The following is a 14,341-nucleotide window of genomic DNA, read 5'->3' on the forward strand; positions in this document are numbered from 1 at the left end:
GATCCAAAAGAGGAACCAGTCTCCGTTGTTTCCTTAACAACTCATTATAGTAGATCAGGCCAGCTGTTGCGACACCTGCAAAATGTATTACAGCATTCCGGTATGTTAGATTCCTGTATATTCACAACTGCGCCACTCTTCCAATAATACAACAGTGCAATGGGCATTAATTCATTTCTAGATCCAACACTTCCTGGAAAGGCAATTCAAAACTTCCAAGACTACTTACAAATTAAGCATCTCTTTCAAATTGTGCTATACGGTTACCATCTTGCCTGGGTCATTCAAATTCCCAAACAAAGCACCCTTGCGTAAATTCTAGTCCAAAAATTGGTGGCTACTCCAAACTGCCACCACTGAATTATTACAAGTATCTGATTGTGGGAGGACTGCTGCAGCATCAATACCTTCTACTCGGCCCTGCCTTTTAAATTCTTCCAATTCCTCTTATTTCTCTACATCTGCTCCTTCCCATCTTAATGTTTTGTTTTGTTTTTCTAATAAAAAAATTCAATTTGCAAGCCACTCGCAGCATGCAAGTTGTCCTGGAAATAATCATGTCAATGAAACTACACAGTGACTTTAGCAAAGGAACAACAACAACAACAACAACAACAACAGGAAGAATTTTGAGTCATTTCACACAACTATTTTGAGATGGAAGAATATTTTCCACAATGCAACATTAACATCTTGTACATGCTCCCTATTCATTTAATTCTTCTCTGGTTGACTACAGTGGTTTGTGAAACCTTTTCATCATTATTTCTGACACAAACTAACAAGCAAAGCAAGAAGTGTTCAAATGCGAGCAACAGATTATGGGGCTGATTCGCACAATTATTTTGAGGTGGGCGGTCTGCCCTGAGTAAACTATTATTTAGAGGACAAAGTGCTCTTGTGAAAATCCAGTCACAGGACCACTTCCTCACAAATGTCCATATACTAATAGCAAACTCACTTTCCGAGGATACATTCTTACAGTACGTAATCAAAATAGCAGGCTTAAGGGAATAAAACGCTTGAAGTTTTTTTAAAAAAACTTTTTGGGGGGAGGAGGACATCCTAAAGGGAAAGATGCCACCCAAACCCCAGATGGGGCATGCTCAGTGGGCAAAGAATACAGTGGTACCTTAGTTCTCAAACTTAATCTGTTCTGGAAGTCCATTCCAAAACCAAAGCGTTCCAAAACCAAGGTGTGCTTTCCCATAGAAAGTAATACAAAACGGATTAATCTGTTCCAGACTTTTAAACACAACCCCTAAAACAGCAACTTAACATGAATTTTACTATCCAATGAGACCACTGATCCATAAAATGAAAGCAACAATCAATGTTTTGTACTATAAAATAAATAAGACAGAATTGTAGATGATAAAAATAAAAATGGTTATTTTTTCATACCTGCACTGATGATAGTCATTGTTTGGATGGGGGGCTTTTATCCATTTCCACAGTCACACAATCAATCAATCAATCAATCAATCAGTAGCTGAACTGGGTTCCACACAGTCACAAAAAACAAATTAACCGGAAAAGCCTCAAAAACAAAAACAGAAAATAAATAGCTAAAACAAAAGCGCCAAATACAGTTGCACCTTAGCTCTCAAACTTAATCCATTCCAGAACTCTGTTTGACTTCAGAAAAGTTTGAAAAACCAAAGGTGCAGCTTCTGATTGGTGCAGGCGCCCCGGAAACAATAGCTGACAGCCGCATCAAACGTTCAGCTTCCAAAAAACATTCACAAACCAGAACACTTCTGGGTTTTTGGAGTTTGGGAACCAAGGCGTTTGAGAGCCAAGGTACCACTGTACTGAGTGGTGAGAGAGAACAGAATGGAGTACCATCATGGTATCTGGTGACCGCAGTGGTTTGTGTTTTTTAATGATATGGCTTAACTTGCAAGATATTATACAATATGAATAGTGGGGGTGGGGTGAGGTGGTGGAAGGGGGAGGGAATCCTCAGAAAACACCTTGTGCAAACGGGTATCTTAAAACTGAGTTTGTAGGGGGAAAAATTAAAAAAATATTTTGTCAGCCAGGGATGGTAGAAGAGTAAAATAAAGTGGCAAGCCTTTGATAGTTGGGTAAAAACTTTCCAGCTTCAATCCCATCGTGCCACGCATCTCCCTCCACTTACCAGTGTCAAACGCCACAACATGGATGAGTGTGAACCATACCACCACAGATTCGGTGCCTGGAAGCCCTATTGTCACTTTAGCCCTGGGTGCTGTTTGAAGAAGTCCAGTGGTGATGTTCCTTCAAAACCGCTTAAGCAAAACATGCAGCAAGCAAAAAGCACCACAGTCATTGAGGCCTTCGCCTCCTCAATCCAATTGCTAAAAGAGGTTTGGCTCTCCTAAGTGCAGAAAACCTAATCAGATCACACAGCCCAGAGCAGCATGACGGAGCGCATAATGTGCCTCCATATGGAGACTCCTAAGCTGCTTTAAAAGCACCAGCGTGTTATGTGACAAACAGAAGATTAGGCCTTTAGGTGGGGAATAAGCGCACTGCTCTTTAGAAGCAAAGAACTTGTATTTATAATATAAGCAAGTTACTAGCAGATGGAGATGAAGGTGGGACAAGAAAGGCCAGATATATATGCTGCCCACTGGCACACATCTGGCCAGTGGCGTAGCGTGGGGGGTGCAGGGTGGCCGGCCGCACCGGGCGCAACATCTGGGGGGGGGCGCTCACACTTGCACCTCTAGTGGAAGAGACTCGAGTGCTAAAATCCACGGGTTAGGGGGCGCAAATTACTTGCCTTGCCCCGGGTGCTGACAACCCACGCTACGCCACTGCATCTGGCAGATACACGGCTCTCAACTAAAAGCCAATTCCCAACTGGGGAATGACGAAACTCAGCCCACAAACTGAATTTGAATTTATCAAGTTCCCCAGTGGCTCTACCCAATTTAATCAAGGTGTGACAGTTTCACACTTAAGGAAGGGAAAAGTGCTTGGAGAGATAAGAGATTTTCCACTTTCATATCACTGTCTCCTTTTGGGTTCTATACCATCTCTCCTGTACAAAGATCCTATGCCTTTTTCAAATAAACAGGTGACTGATGCCAGACTTCCTCTTGAGGGAATCCTTTAAAAAGCTCATTCGTCCCTCAGGCTTGAAGGGGAAAGTAGTCATTCCCATGGATCCTTATCAGCGAACTCACATCACACAAGGTCATGTACTCTGTAAGTGCGAGCCCCTCACAGAAAAATGGCGTCCCAATTATTATATAGCTCAACTATCTTCCCTCATGAGAGAACAGGGTTGTAGGGCAGCACACCAATGTGGTCTTTGAACCATACTCTGAAGAACCACCCAGAGTCGCGCCTTTAAAAAGGGAAGGCGGGTTTGCCTGATAGATAACCAGGCTTAGAGAGCGGAGTTGTGAAGAAAACTATCCAAAAATTCATGCACCCCAAAGAGTACAAATACCATGGCATACTGGAAAACCATACAGCAGCCCCACAAGCTCATCTAAAAACCAGGACTTTGGAACACATGGAGGAAAGTTATGATCTTTATTTCCTGTTTAATTGATTTCAGCCTTACAGCATGCCTCTCCAAACATGAACCCGTGCCTTTTAACTTTCATCAATATTGAAACTTAAACCACATAAGACATTTTTAATGCCTAAGGAAGAACTTAGTAAGAGGAAGCTATGAGGCAGAAAAACCTTTTCATTGTTTTTATGGTTTAAGGTATGCACGCTTTTTTCTTCACACTTCTTTTATCTTAAATTGATTTCATAATTACAAAAGATCATTTCAATCATGCAGCAAGCACATATTGTATGACAAATACTGTCATATCAGAGTGAGAATGGCCGCATGTATCACTTCATTCCTTCTGTAGTTGTTGTTCCAATAAAATATAAAAACAACAACCAGTTTTGTTGAAAAATCTGGATTGTTTTCATTCTTCCCTCTGAAAGGCAGATATGACATGCAATTCTTCATCACCATAATATCCCCTAATTTCCTTAGCCATTGATCAAGGTTTGTTTTGAAGAGCCAATCCCAGCAGGACTTGCATTCAGCGCCAAGTTTAAATGTTGGGTGTAAGCCCTGAAGAGCAATCCATTTCACACAGCATAGAGAAGACTCCTGATTTTTCATGTGCAATAATGCTTGCATTTGGGCAGGCACAAATCCCCCAACAGCATATAATGTCAAGCGATTTTACAGGTAGGGGAACCTCCCCATCTGTCAAAAGGAACCTATGGACACTTTTGGATCGGCATAACCCTGCATTGGCAGTTCCTACTACATATACTTAGCAACAAGCAACAGGCCAGTCAACTGTGCTGCAAAAGGTTGCTATTTTTTTAAATAAATCCTGGTCAGGTTTTGGAACCTACCGGCAAGATCATGGCAAAAACTCCAGAAACTTCACTCCATTTTGAGATCCTGAAACTCAAAAGTATCACATAAGGCCTGTGGTTCACACGCAACACCAAGCCATAGTTAAAACTAAGGTTCGTAAGCCAATAGCAAACCATGGCTTCAGATCATAGTTGGTTGCAGCACACACATCCCAGCTGAGCTGCTGCACAAGATTCAGATGATCGAACAAACCGTGGAGTAATAAATCATAGTTTAATAAACTATGGCATAGCAGTATGTGCAAACCAGGTCACTATGTACACACATGGGCACTGCTGCAGTTCTGCTGCTGCAGTTCTTGCTCTTAAAAGGGCAAGCTGGTTTTTAACTGGAGCGGCAGCTTTGGAAATAGGAACTGCAATGAAGGAAACAGCAAAATAAAGCGCAGGCTCGGTATGTTTTTTTCTCCCCTGTGCATGTATATGGCTGCTTTGACTTTTGGCCATGCAATTTGATTCTCCAGTGCAGGATATGGTATCAGACATGGAGTTTAGAGGATCTCACTTTTGATAGTGGCACACAGTTCTAACAACCATAGGGAATCACTGTAAGCAGATTACACAAAACCCTCAACAATTGGAGTTCGTCTTCCATTTGTTGGGAAACGGAATACTCTGAAGGAGCATGAAGCACCCATTTAGATGGTCTAGTCATTGAGCCTTCCTTTTTCCACCTCTTCTCCTCTTAATATTCTGAGCCCAACCTGACTCTCCCTCTAGCTGTCAAAAAGCAATCTATACAACCAATGTGGTGTTTAGGCAAGTATTGCACATTTCTGTAAATGTACCAAACCTCAATAACTAGCTCTTTTCACAGACCCAGTCTTCTGGGGTTGTAGGATTTTATGGCACAGAATTCAAATTCCTTTCTCATAGATCCCAACAACATACCAGTGAACCTTAGCCAATCATTTGGGATTGCTTAGTCTCCACCCAAATTTCATTTTTCAGAAATAAAAAAGTTATAGAAGGGAGCCACTCTTACCCATTAAAACTGAACACTTATTAAACTGCTGAGGAGCACTGTGCAAATAGTCTTCAAGTCTACAAACTGGTAGCTTTTGATCAGCATAGCACTGAAGATCATTTCATATATTATGTTCTTCCTGCATCATAATAAAAGCTTTCATGTTGACATACAACAATGAAAAGTATGCACATGACAAAATACATGCATTATAGACTGGCACGCTCTAGTGAATGACAGTTATGCTGCTTTTCATTCCACTTCCTGGCTTGCTATGTGCTCTGCCCCATATTTGTGAAATGGCACAGCTTCTGCCCCATATTTGAGAGTTTTAGCGTTGTAGAGACTGCAAGATCTACCGTATTTTTCGCCCTATAGGACGCACCGGCCCATAGGACGCACCTAGATTTTGGGGGGGATAAAGGAAAACATTTTTATTCCCCCCCCCCAGAACAGGCAACTCTCCGCAAGCCGTGGGAGCCCAGCTGCGCCTCCCCGCTGTCCTCCGAGCTTGCGGGGCTGGCGGTGGGGCTCTCCTGAAGCCTGGAGAGTGAGAGGGGTCGGTGCGCACCGACCCCTCTCGCTCTCCAGGCTTCAGCGAAAGCCTGCATTCGCCCCATAGGGCACACACACATTTCCCCTTCCTTTTTGGAGGGGAAAAAGTGTGTCCTACAGGGTGAAAAATACGGTATATGCCGAGACACCCAGTGCAGCTTAGACAGCTACTGCTGTTTGCCTTACATATTTTTACCTCACCCTCCATCCACATTCCAAGGGTGGCTTACGCTAACAAAGAATAAATAGAAGAACTCTTACAGAACAACAACAACCAACCATTTATGACCATCACAGATCCAATTGCCAGGACTAACAGTTTAATTTAAAAGGCCTGGGAAAATAAGCACTACATTTGCCTGTCACTGAAGTGTCATCAGAGTCAATGCCAGTTGGGAGAGAGATGGTTTCACAAGCAGGGTAAAAAGGTAAAGGGACCCCTGACCATTAGGTCCAGTCGCGGACAACTCTGGGGTTGCGACGCTCATCTCGCTTTATTGGCCGAGGGACCCGGCATACAGCTTCCGGGTCATGTGGCCAGCATGACTAAGCTGCTTCTGGCAAACCAGAGCAGCACACAGAAATGCCATCTACCTTCCTGCCGGAGTGGTACCTATTTATCTACTTGCACTTTGACGTGCTTTCAAACTGCTAGGTTGGCAGGAGAAGGGACCGAGCAATGGGAGTTCACCCCATAGCGGGGATTCGAACCGCCGACCTTCTGATCGGCAAGCCCTAGGCTCTGTGGTTTAGACCACAGTGCCACTACCCAAAATGCCCCCTCACTGTACCTCCAATGGTGGAGGCATTCAGGTGAGGGTCTCCGAAGAGGACCTCAGTGTCTCAACAAGTTCACATGGAGATAGGACTTCAGATTTGTCTCAAGCCCTGAGAGGCTTTGAAAGGTAAGCACCAGAACTAAACTGAGCCCAGAAACAAACTGAAAGCCAGGACTTGAGACATGTTATCCACTAACTGGTCCCAGTTAGCAGCTTCATGGTTGTGTTTTGAACAACTAGCTGAATTTACAGAACCATTTCCTAAGGCAGCCCCACATACAACACATTGCCATATTCAAATAGAGGTGACGAGAGCTAGGACAACTGAGGCTCTAGGCTATCTGTCTAGAACAGATAGCAGCTGATGAATCAGTCTGAACTGCTCTAAGGCGCACTGTGCCACAGACGATGTAGAACTCAGCCGTGCATTCAATCCAGCTACGTTTCTACCTGCCCCATTATGATGCCACATGGTATGTGATACCAGGTATAGGGGAAGGGTGTGGTTTGGGGTGGGAATGGCATTGCAGACCAAACTGGAACCCATGCTGGGTCAAAATCTGGCCCATAGGCAATGGGTTACTCTCTAGGACAGGGGGACCTAATTTGGAAATTATGAAATGGAAAATTTTCCACAGAAAAAGAAGGCAATGGAAAAAGGGAGGCCACTGACAGGAAAACCCGACTGCCAACCTGCTCCTTTAGGAGGTGTGCAAGTCCCATCCAGAACAGATTGAACAACACAATCCTAGGCAGACAAACTACACCCTCCTTGACTATTCTACGCCCAAATAAGCCTTGGCATGCCTAGAAAATGCTATTGATGGTGCCATGTAAATCTAAATAATAAAACCAACATTAACATAGGCATAAATTGCCTTCTACTAAAGCACACTATTTGCCCATCTAGTCCAGTATTGTTTACTCTGAATGACAGCAGCTCTTCAGGCAGAAGTCTTTCCCAGCTGCATCTACTAGACATGCAGAGGATGGAACCTGGGACCTTCTGCATGCAAAGCACCTCCTCTGCAGTCACACAGAACCTTCCAGCACAATGGAAGCAGGTACTTCCACTGCTGGGGAAGCGGGTGGCGCTGTGGTCTAAACCACTGAGCCTTGGGCTTGCCGATCAAAAGGTCGGCAGTTCAAATCCCCACAACGGGGTGAGCTCCCCTTGCTCTGTCCCTGCTCCTGCCAACCTAGCAGTTCGAAAGCACACCAAAAAGTGCAAGTAGATCAATAGGTACCGCTCCGGTGGGAAGGTAAATGGTGTTTCCGTGTGCTGCTCTGGTGTCGGTGTTCCATTGCACCAGAAGTGGCTTAGTTATACTGGCCACATGACCTGGAAAAGCTGTCTGCGGAGCGGACAAATGCCTGCTCTCTTGGCCTGTAAAGCAAGATGAGCGCCACAACCCCAGTGTCATTCACGACTGGACTTAACTGTCAGGGGTCCCTTTACCTTTACTTCCACCGCCACTGCTCCCCTGCACCCCATAATATGTGGAACTCGAAGGTAATTTTGCAGACTGCACACCACAGCAACCATTCCAATTAGGGCTGCACACATATCATAAATTTAAAAGTACACCATCCCCTTCTCCCCCAGTAAGGAATCCTGGCAAGTGTAGTTTACATCTTGCAGAGCTACAACCTCCAGCATCCTTAAACTGTAATTCCTAAGATTATTGGCAGATACCTTAGAAGCATAGCACCTGTGAAGTCCCAAGATTGCTGATGAGCAGCAGACCATTACGGCCAGAAGGGATCCCTGTCGCTGGGAGGGCGAGGGATTCCATTTATACCCACCCTGAAATAGAGTGCAGTAAATAATAATAATAAAATAATTAATTGAGCCTATTGTAGGCAGCCATTTTGTTTCAGAGAAGTGAGGAAGGCAACCACAACATGCAAATGTTATCAAAAAGCAATCTCACCTCCAGCTCCCTGTGGGTTAAAGAGAGAGAGAAAGAGAGTGAGTATTGGTTTCTCTGGGAATTAAATGCCACCCTACAGGTTTGTTCTTTGGACAACAGCCAGTTTCTTTGGTGTGGGAAGGGTGAACCTTTTCGAAAGCTGACAAACTGGTACGAGGAGAAGGCTAGCTGGCACACCAAAGCCGCAACTTCCCACACAGTGAGGCAATTTTACTGAAATACATAGACAGAATTTCTATACTACAAAATGGAATTGAGGGCTTTGCCTTACATTTTAGTTAGAGGGAGGGAGGAAAGTATTCCTCTTACTTATCTAAATCACACCTATGCATGTGATTTAGATAATTTAAGGGTAAGGTGATTTACCTTACCCTTTATGCATGTACAATGTGATAAAGAAGGGCCTTTGAAACAAAACAATGAAAAGGGAAATCTGGTTTGTAGAAGGACTGCTGTGAAATGAACAGTGCCTTTGCTTAATACAGTGGTACCCCGGGTTAAGAACTTAATTCATTCTGGAGGTCCGTTCTTAACCTGAAACTGTTCTTAATCTGAGGTACCACTTTAGCTAATGGGGCCTCCCACTGCCGCCAGCATGCGATGTCTGTTCTCATCCTGAAGCAAAGTTCTTAACCCGAGGTAATATTTCTGGGTTAGCAGAGTCTATAACCTGAAGCGTCTGTAACCGGAGCATCTGTAACCCGAGGTACCACTGTAATAAAATACATTCTCATTATAGGGGATGTCTATTTATCTGATTTATTCTCTTTGCTTCAAGGCACTTAAAACAGTTAACAAATCCAATCAGTAATCCCAAAATGAAACAAAATGATTCATACTAATCAATAAAAGAAAATCACGTAACCTGTATTACAAAATCAGGGAGGGTTGTCCCACTTTCCAGACAACAGGAATTTCCTCTGGTACTTCTCTCTAAAAGTAAAAGGTAAAGGACCCCTGGATGGTTAAGTCAAGTCAAAGGCAACTATGGGGTTGCGCCGCTCGTCTCGCTTTCAGGCCAAGCGAGCCGACGTTTGTCCACAGACAGCTTTCTAAACCATGTGGCCAGCATGACTAAACTGCTTCTGGCACAATGGAACACCGTGCCAGAAACTAGAGCGCATGGAAACACCGTTTACCTTCCTGCCACAGCAGTACCTATTTATCTACTTGTACTAGCATGCTTTCAAACGGCTAGGTTGGCAGGAGCTGGGATAGAGCAATGGGAGCTCACCTCATCGAGGGGATTCGAACTGCTGACCTTCTCATTGGCAAGCCCAAGAGGTTCAGTGGTTTAGACCATAGCGCCACATGAATTATTGTTTTCATTTATCACTAGCTTTTTACAGTAAAAAGTCTCAACAACAACTCCCATCATCCCTGACCACTAGCCATTTCCTTGGAGCAAATTTTTGGGGCGCACAAGGAGGCTGCAGTGGAGGAGAAAAAAGAGAACTGCCTTTGCACAAGAATAAATCTGCTCGCACGTTCGATGCTGCCCACTATGTTTTAATATTTTTTTGTAAGCCAATGTGTTGATTTTAATCAAAGAGTATGGTGCAAAGCCTTTTAGAATTATTTGACCAAGTCCAGCATTACAAGCATATGGTTAGATCAGTTTTGTCAAGGCTGCCTCTAATAAGGCATCAGGAAAACATCCTGTTAGCCAGGGAACTACAGCATCCCATTTCCTGGCTCATGTGTTAGCCCAGTCTGGCCATTGTGATTGTTGGAACACATACACAGCAACAGTTCTTTGCATTCACCATCATACACACAAGCTGCACCAGGCAAAACAATTGCACAGATCTTACAGTAGGCGGGATTCTACTTTGGGATGGGAGGAGAGGGCGAAGTTTAACATGAATAATCTCTGGATTCAGGCCAGCCATTGTCTCCACCTTTTCGCATCTTAACAAACAGACCAACCACAAACAAAATGCATAGAACCAATATTCTTTCTGCACCTGTACAGCACGAGTGTTGCTGTTAGATTAAGCTTCAAGAGATTTGTTTATCTAAGTTCACAGCTGTCTTGCCCAGCAGCCAAACTTTGTTTCCTGGTTCCCTAAACGCTTCCTTTTCCCTCTTCATAGACTTTCCGCTTGTTAGGAGTAACTTGCTCTCTGTGAAAACAAATGGGCAGAACTGGGAAAGGCATTTTTATTTATTTTTTGCCCTGGTGAACATTTCTGGTATTTCACACAGTTTCGTTTCTAATAGGGTTGTGTTCTGGTAATGAAGCAGCCTGCATTTTAATTATCAAGGTGTATGCATGGTCAGAAGTAAAGCTTAAAATCATGGACACTGTCCCAGGATAACAATGTGCAGAAGGAAGCTGCAACCAAGCGGTACAGGTAAGGGTAAGTTCCATGAAGACCTGTGGGGCCTTTGGCTGTAGTGTAGCTACCTACTGCCCTATCAATACTGGCACCATCAATACTGGAATGGTGGCGCTGTGGTCTAAACCACTGAGCCTCTTGGGCTTGCAGATCAGAAGGCTGGTGGTTCGAATCCCCGTGACAGGGTGAGCTCCTGTTGCTTGGTCCCAGCTCCTGCCAACCTAGCAGTTCAAAAGCACGCCAGCGCAAGTAAATAAACAGGTACCACTGCGGCGAGAAGGTAAATGGTGTTTTCATGCGCTCTGGTTTCCATCACAGTGTTCTGTTGCACCAGAAGCAGTCTAGCCATGCTGCCCACATGACCCTTAAAGCTGTCTGTGGGCAAATGCCAGCTCCCTCGACCTGAAAGCGAGATGAGTGCCGCAACCCCATAGTTGCCTTTGACTGAACTTAACCATCTGGGAGTCCTTTTCCTTTACCTTACTGTCACCCAAGCAATACCCCATTTGGCATATGATGCTACATTTGGCATTGATTTATGTGCACCAATGGCTAATGTGGATCATCTTTAAATTGTGCCTGCACACACTCACAGTTGGATCTAACTGTTCAGCTCTCACACAGACCCTACCTGCACACATGCATATCCTATGCAATTTCTTGGGTTCTTCAGAAGAACTCACTGTTCCAACAGAATAATATCCCTTTGTTCTTTGAAAAGCAGCATTTACACATAATTGCAGGCAATAGCAATGCCTTCTGCAGTTCTCTGGTTATAAATGCCTCTTTACTAGACTTGAGTTCAGAAATCTGCTCAAGTTTATTTGGTTGCCGGCATGGTCCACAGATAAGGTGTTCAAGGATATTTCAAGTTCAGATGCACAGCACATTAAGCAGAGTCAGATATCATTTGTGAACTGGGGACAGGAAGGGATAGGAAGAGCAAATAGGGAGACAATAGGGGACATTTATATGCAAGCCTTAAACTGACAGATCAAGCCCCAGGAGACTGCTTCCATGCAGTCCCTGACCTTATTCAGCTAGGTGGAGAAATTGTAAAGGGATATAATATCTTGTTGCACTCTAATGTGAATTAATTAAAATTAAAATTGTAATTTTAAAAAACCCTCTGCTCTCAAATCCAAGCAGCTGCTTTTCAGATCAGCCACTACGGATGTTTCTACACACCAACCCCACTCCCTGGCTCCAACACAAAAGGACAGGATTTCCTTCGACTGGGCTAAGGGTGTTATTTGCAAGTGCCAGCTCTCTACAAGATTTCAGCTTGGCTAGGAAAACACAGCTTAAGTCAAGCTATGGTGTTTTGTTTATCCATCTCTCACTGCAAAAGGATATCCTTCCTGTTCCATGATACATGAAGGCCACCTGCTATTGGGCTGGCAGGACTTAACAATACAATAATCCTGGCTCACTCTAGAGCTTTTATACAAAGCAAGAGCAACTCTTTGCCCGTTTTTGCAGCAGCTCCAAGGCCAACTTCATTGTTCAAGTCATATATGGCTTTGGAGAATAATTCCTGCATATAATGTGCAATGGGCACATACAACACCCAAATCCAACAAGCATTCCTACACTTAGAAAGTGTTCGTGGGGACTTCTTGTTGTTGTTTAGTCGTTTAGTCATGTCCAACTCTTCGTGACCCCATGGACCAGAGCACGCCATGCCCTCCTGTCTTCCACTGCCTCTCGCAGTTTGGTCAGACTCATGTTTGTAGCTTCAAGAACACTGTCCAACCATCTCGTCCTCTGTCGTCCGCTTTTTCTTGTGCCCTCCATCTTTCCCAACATCAGGGTCTTTTCCAGGCAGTTTTCTCTTCTCATGAGGTGGCCAAAGTATTGGAGCCTCAGCTTCAGGATCTGTCCTTCCAGTGAGCACTCAGGGCTGATTTCCTTAAGAATGGATACGTTTGATCTTCTTGCAGTCCATGGGACTCTCAAGAGGGGACTTAATGGCTCGTGGGGACTTAATGGCTCCTGAACTGTTGCTTGCTTTCTTGGATCTAGTTTGGATGCACTACAAGTGTTGCTGTTTTGAGCTTGCCCCTCTCTTGTGATCAAACTTTTCACATCTCCCCCATGGCAAAAAACTAAGGTATTTATACCGTTGTGAGTTTAGGGGGTCAGTCGGCCTGCATGATGCCGAGTCTCTTAGACTTCAGTCCAGAAAGGGTTGAAATCTAATGGAGGATTCCATTACTGAACAAGCCAGATAAGCTTCTTAGACAAGCTTACTCACCTTTTGCCCCACTCTTTCCAAGCAGAGGTCCACCCTTTAATGCTCTGTTTCCAAGAACATTTTTTTTTTTTGGAGGGGAGGGGTGTTGCCTTGCACTTTCCCAGGAAAGAAACCCGCTCTTTAAAGCTGAATCGGAGCAAACATCAACTTGGGTTTTCTGCGCATTGACGTTTGCTCCAATACAGCTTTAAAGAGCAGGCTTTCATGTGGAAAACTCCTTAGCCAAAAAAAAAAAAGAAAGGGGGTGTGGGTGAGTGCTCAGACAGAGAGCTTTAAATCGCAGACCATGCCTGGAAAGAGTGGAGGAAATGTGTAGATAAGCTCCCCAGCAAGTTAATGATCATAATATAATAAAATTAGGGGCAAATGAGTATGCCCCCCTCCCCTCCCCTGACTGGTAGTGAGAAGCACAATAGCCAGAAGTGTGTGAGAGCTGCACTAAAAGCATGCAGAAGCCAGAGGGTGAGAGCCATGCCCAATTTCTGCTGGAATTCAAGGCTGTAGCTATGGGAGAAGCAAGACTTTCTAGGGCAGGCATGGCCAAACTTGGTCCTCCAGCTGTTTTGGGTCTACAACTCCCATCATCCTTAGCTAACAGGACCAGTGATGGGAATTGTAGCCCCCAAACAGCTTGAGGGTCAAGTTTGGCCATGCCTGTGACTAGGGTGTTAATGCTGTGAGCTCCTCCATCTTAGGCTCAGGTTGTGTAAATAAACCATATGTCATAAAGAAGCCACAGGCTCTGCTGCACCTCATTTCAAGGAAACTGAACCCTAGATAAGCACCTGGAACCCCTGGAATCTCGCCCCGGTCAGAGATTGGGGTGGCATGCAACAATACTTTTGAGGCTGAATTTTTCTGTGTGCTTACCTGGGATTAAGATCCACTGAACAGACCGAGTCTTATATCTAAAGTAAGCATGCATGGGATTGTTCTGCCATATGTCAAATAGCACATTTTCATATGTTAACTAGGATTTAAATAAAATATTGCAAAATCAGTAACATATGTTTAGGCTGGAGTCATAAGCATTGCGTATATTCCCATTCCCACCCCACCCCCCAAAAAATCCATTATTTTTTACAGGGAGGGGAATCTAGGACAGGGGGAAT

This window comes from Podarcis vaucheri, assembly GCF_965113315.1.
Source record: "Podarcis vaucheri genome assembly, chromosome: 6".
Classification (NCBI taxonomy): Eukaryota; Metazoa; Chordata; class Lepidosauria; order Squamata; family Lacertidae; genus Podarcis; species Podarcis vaucheri.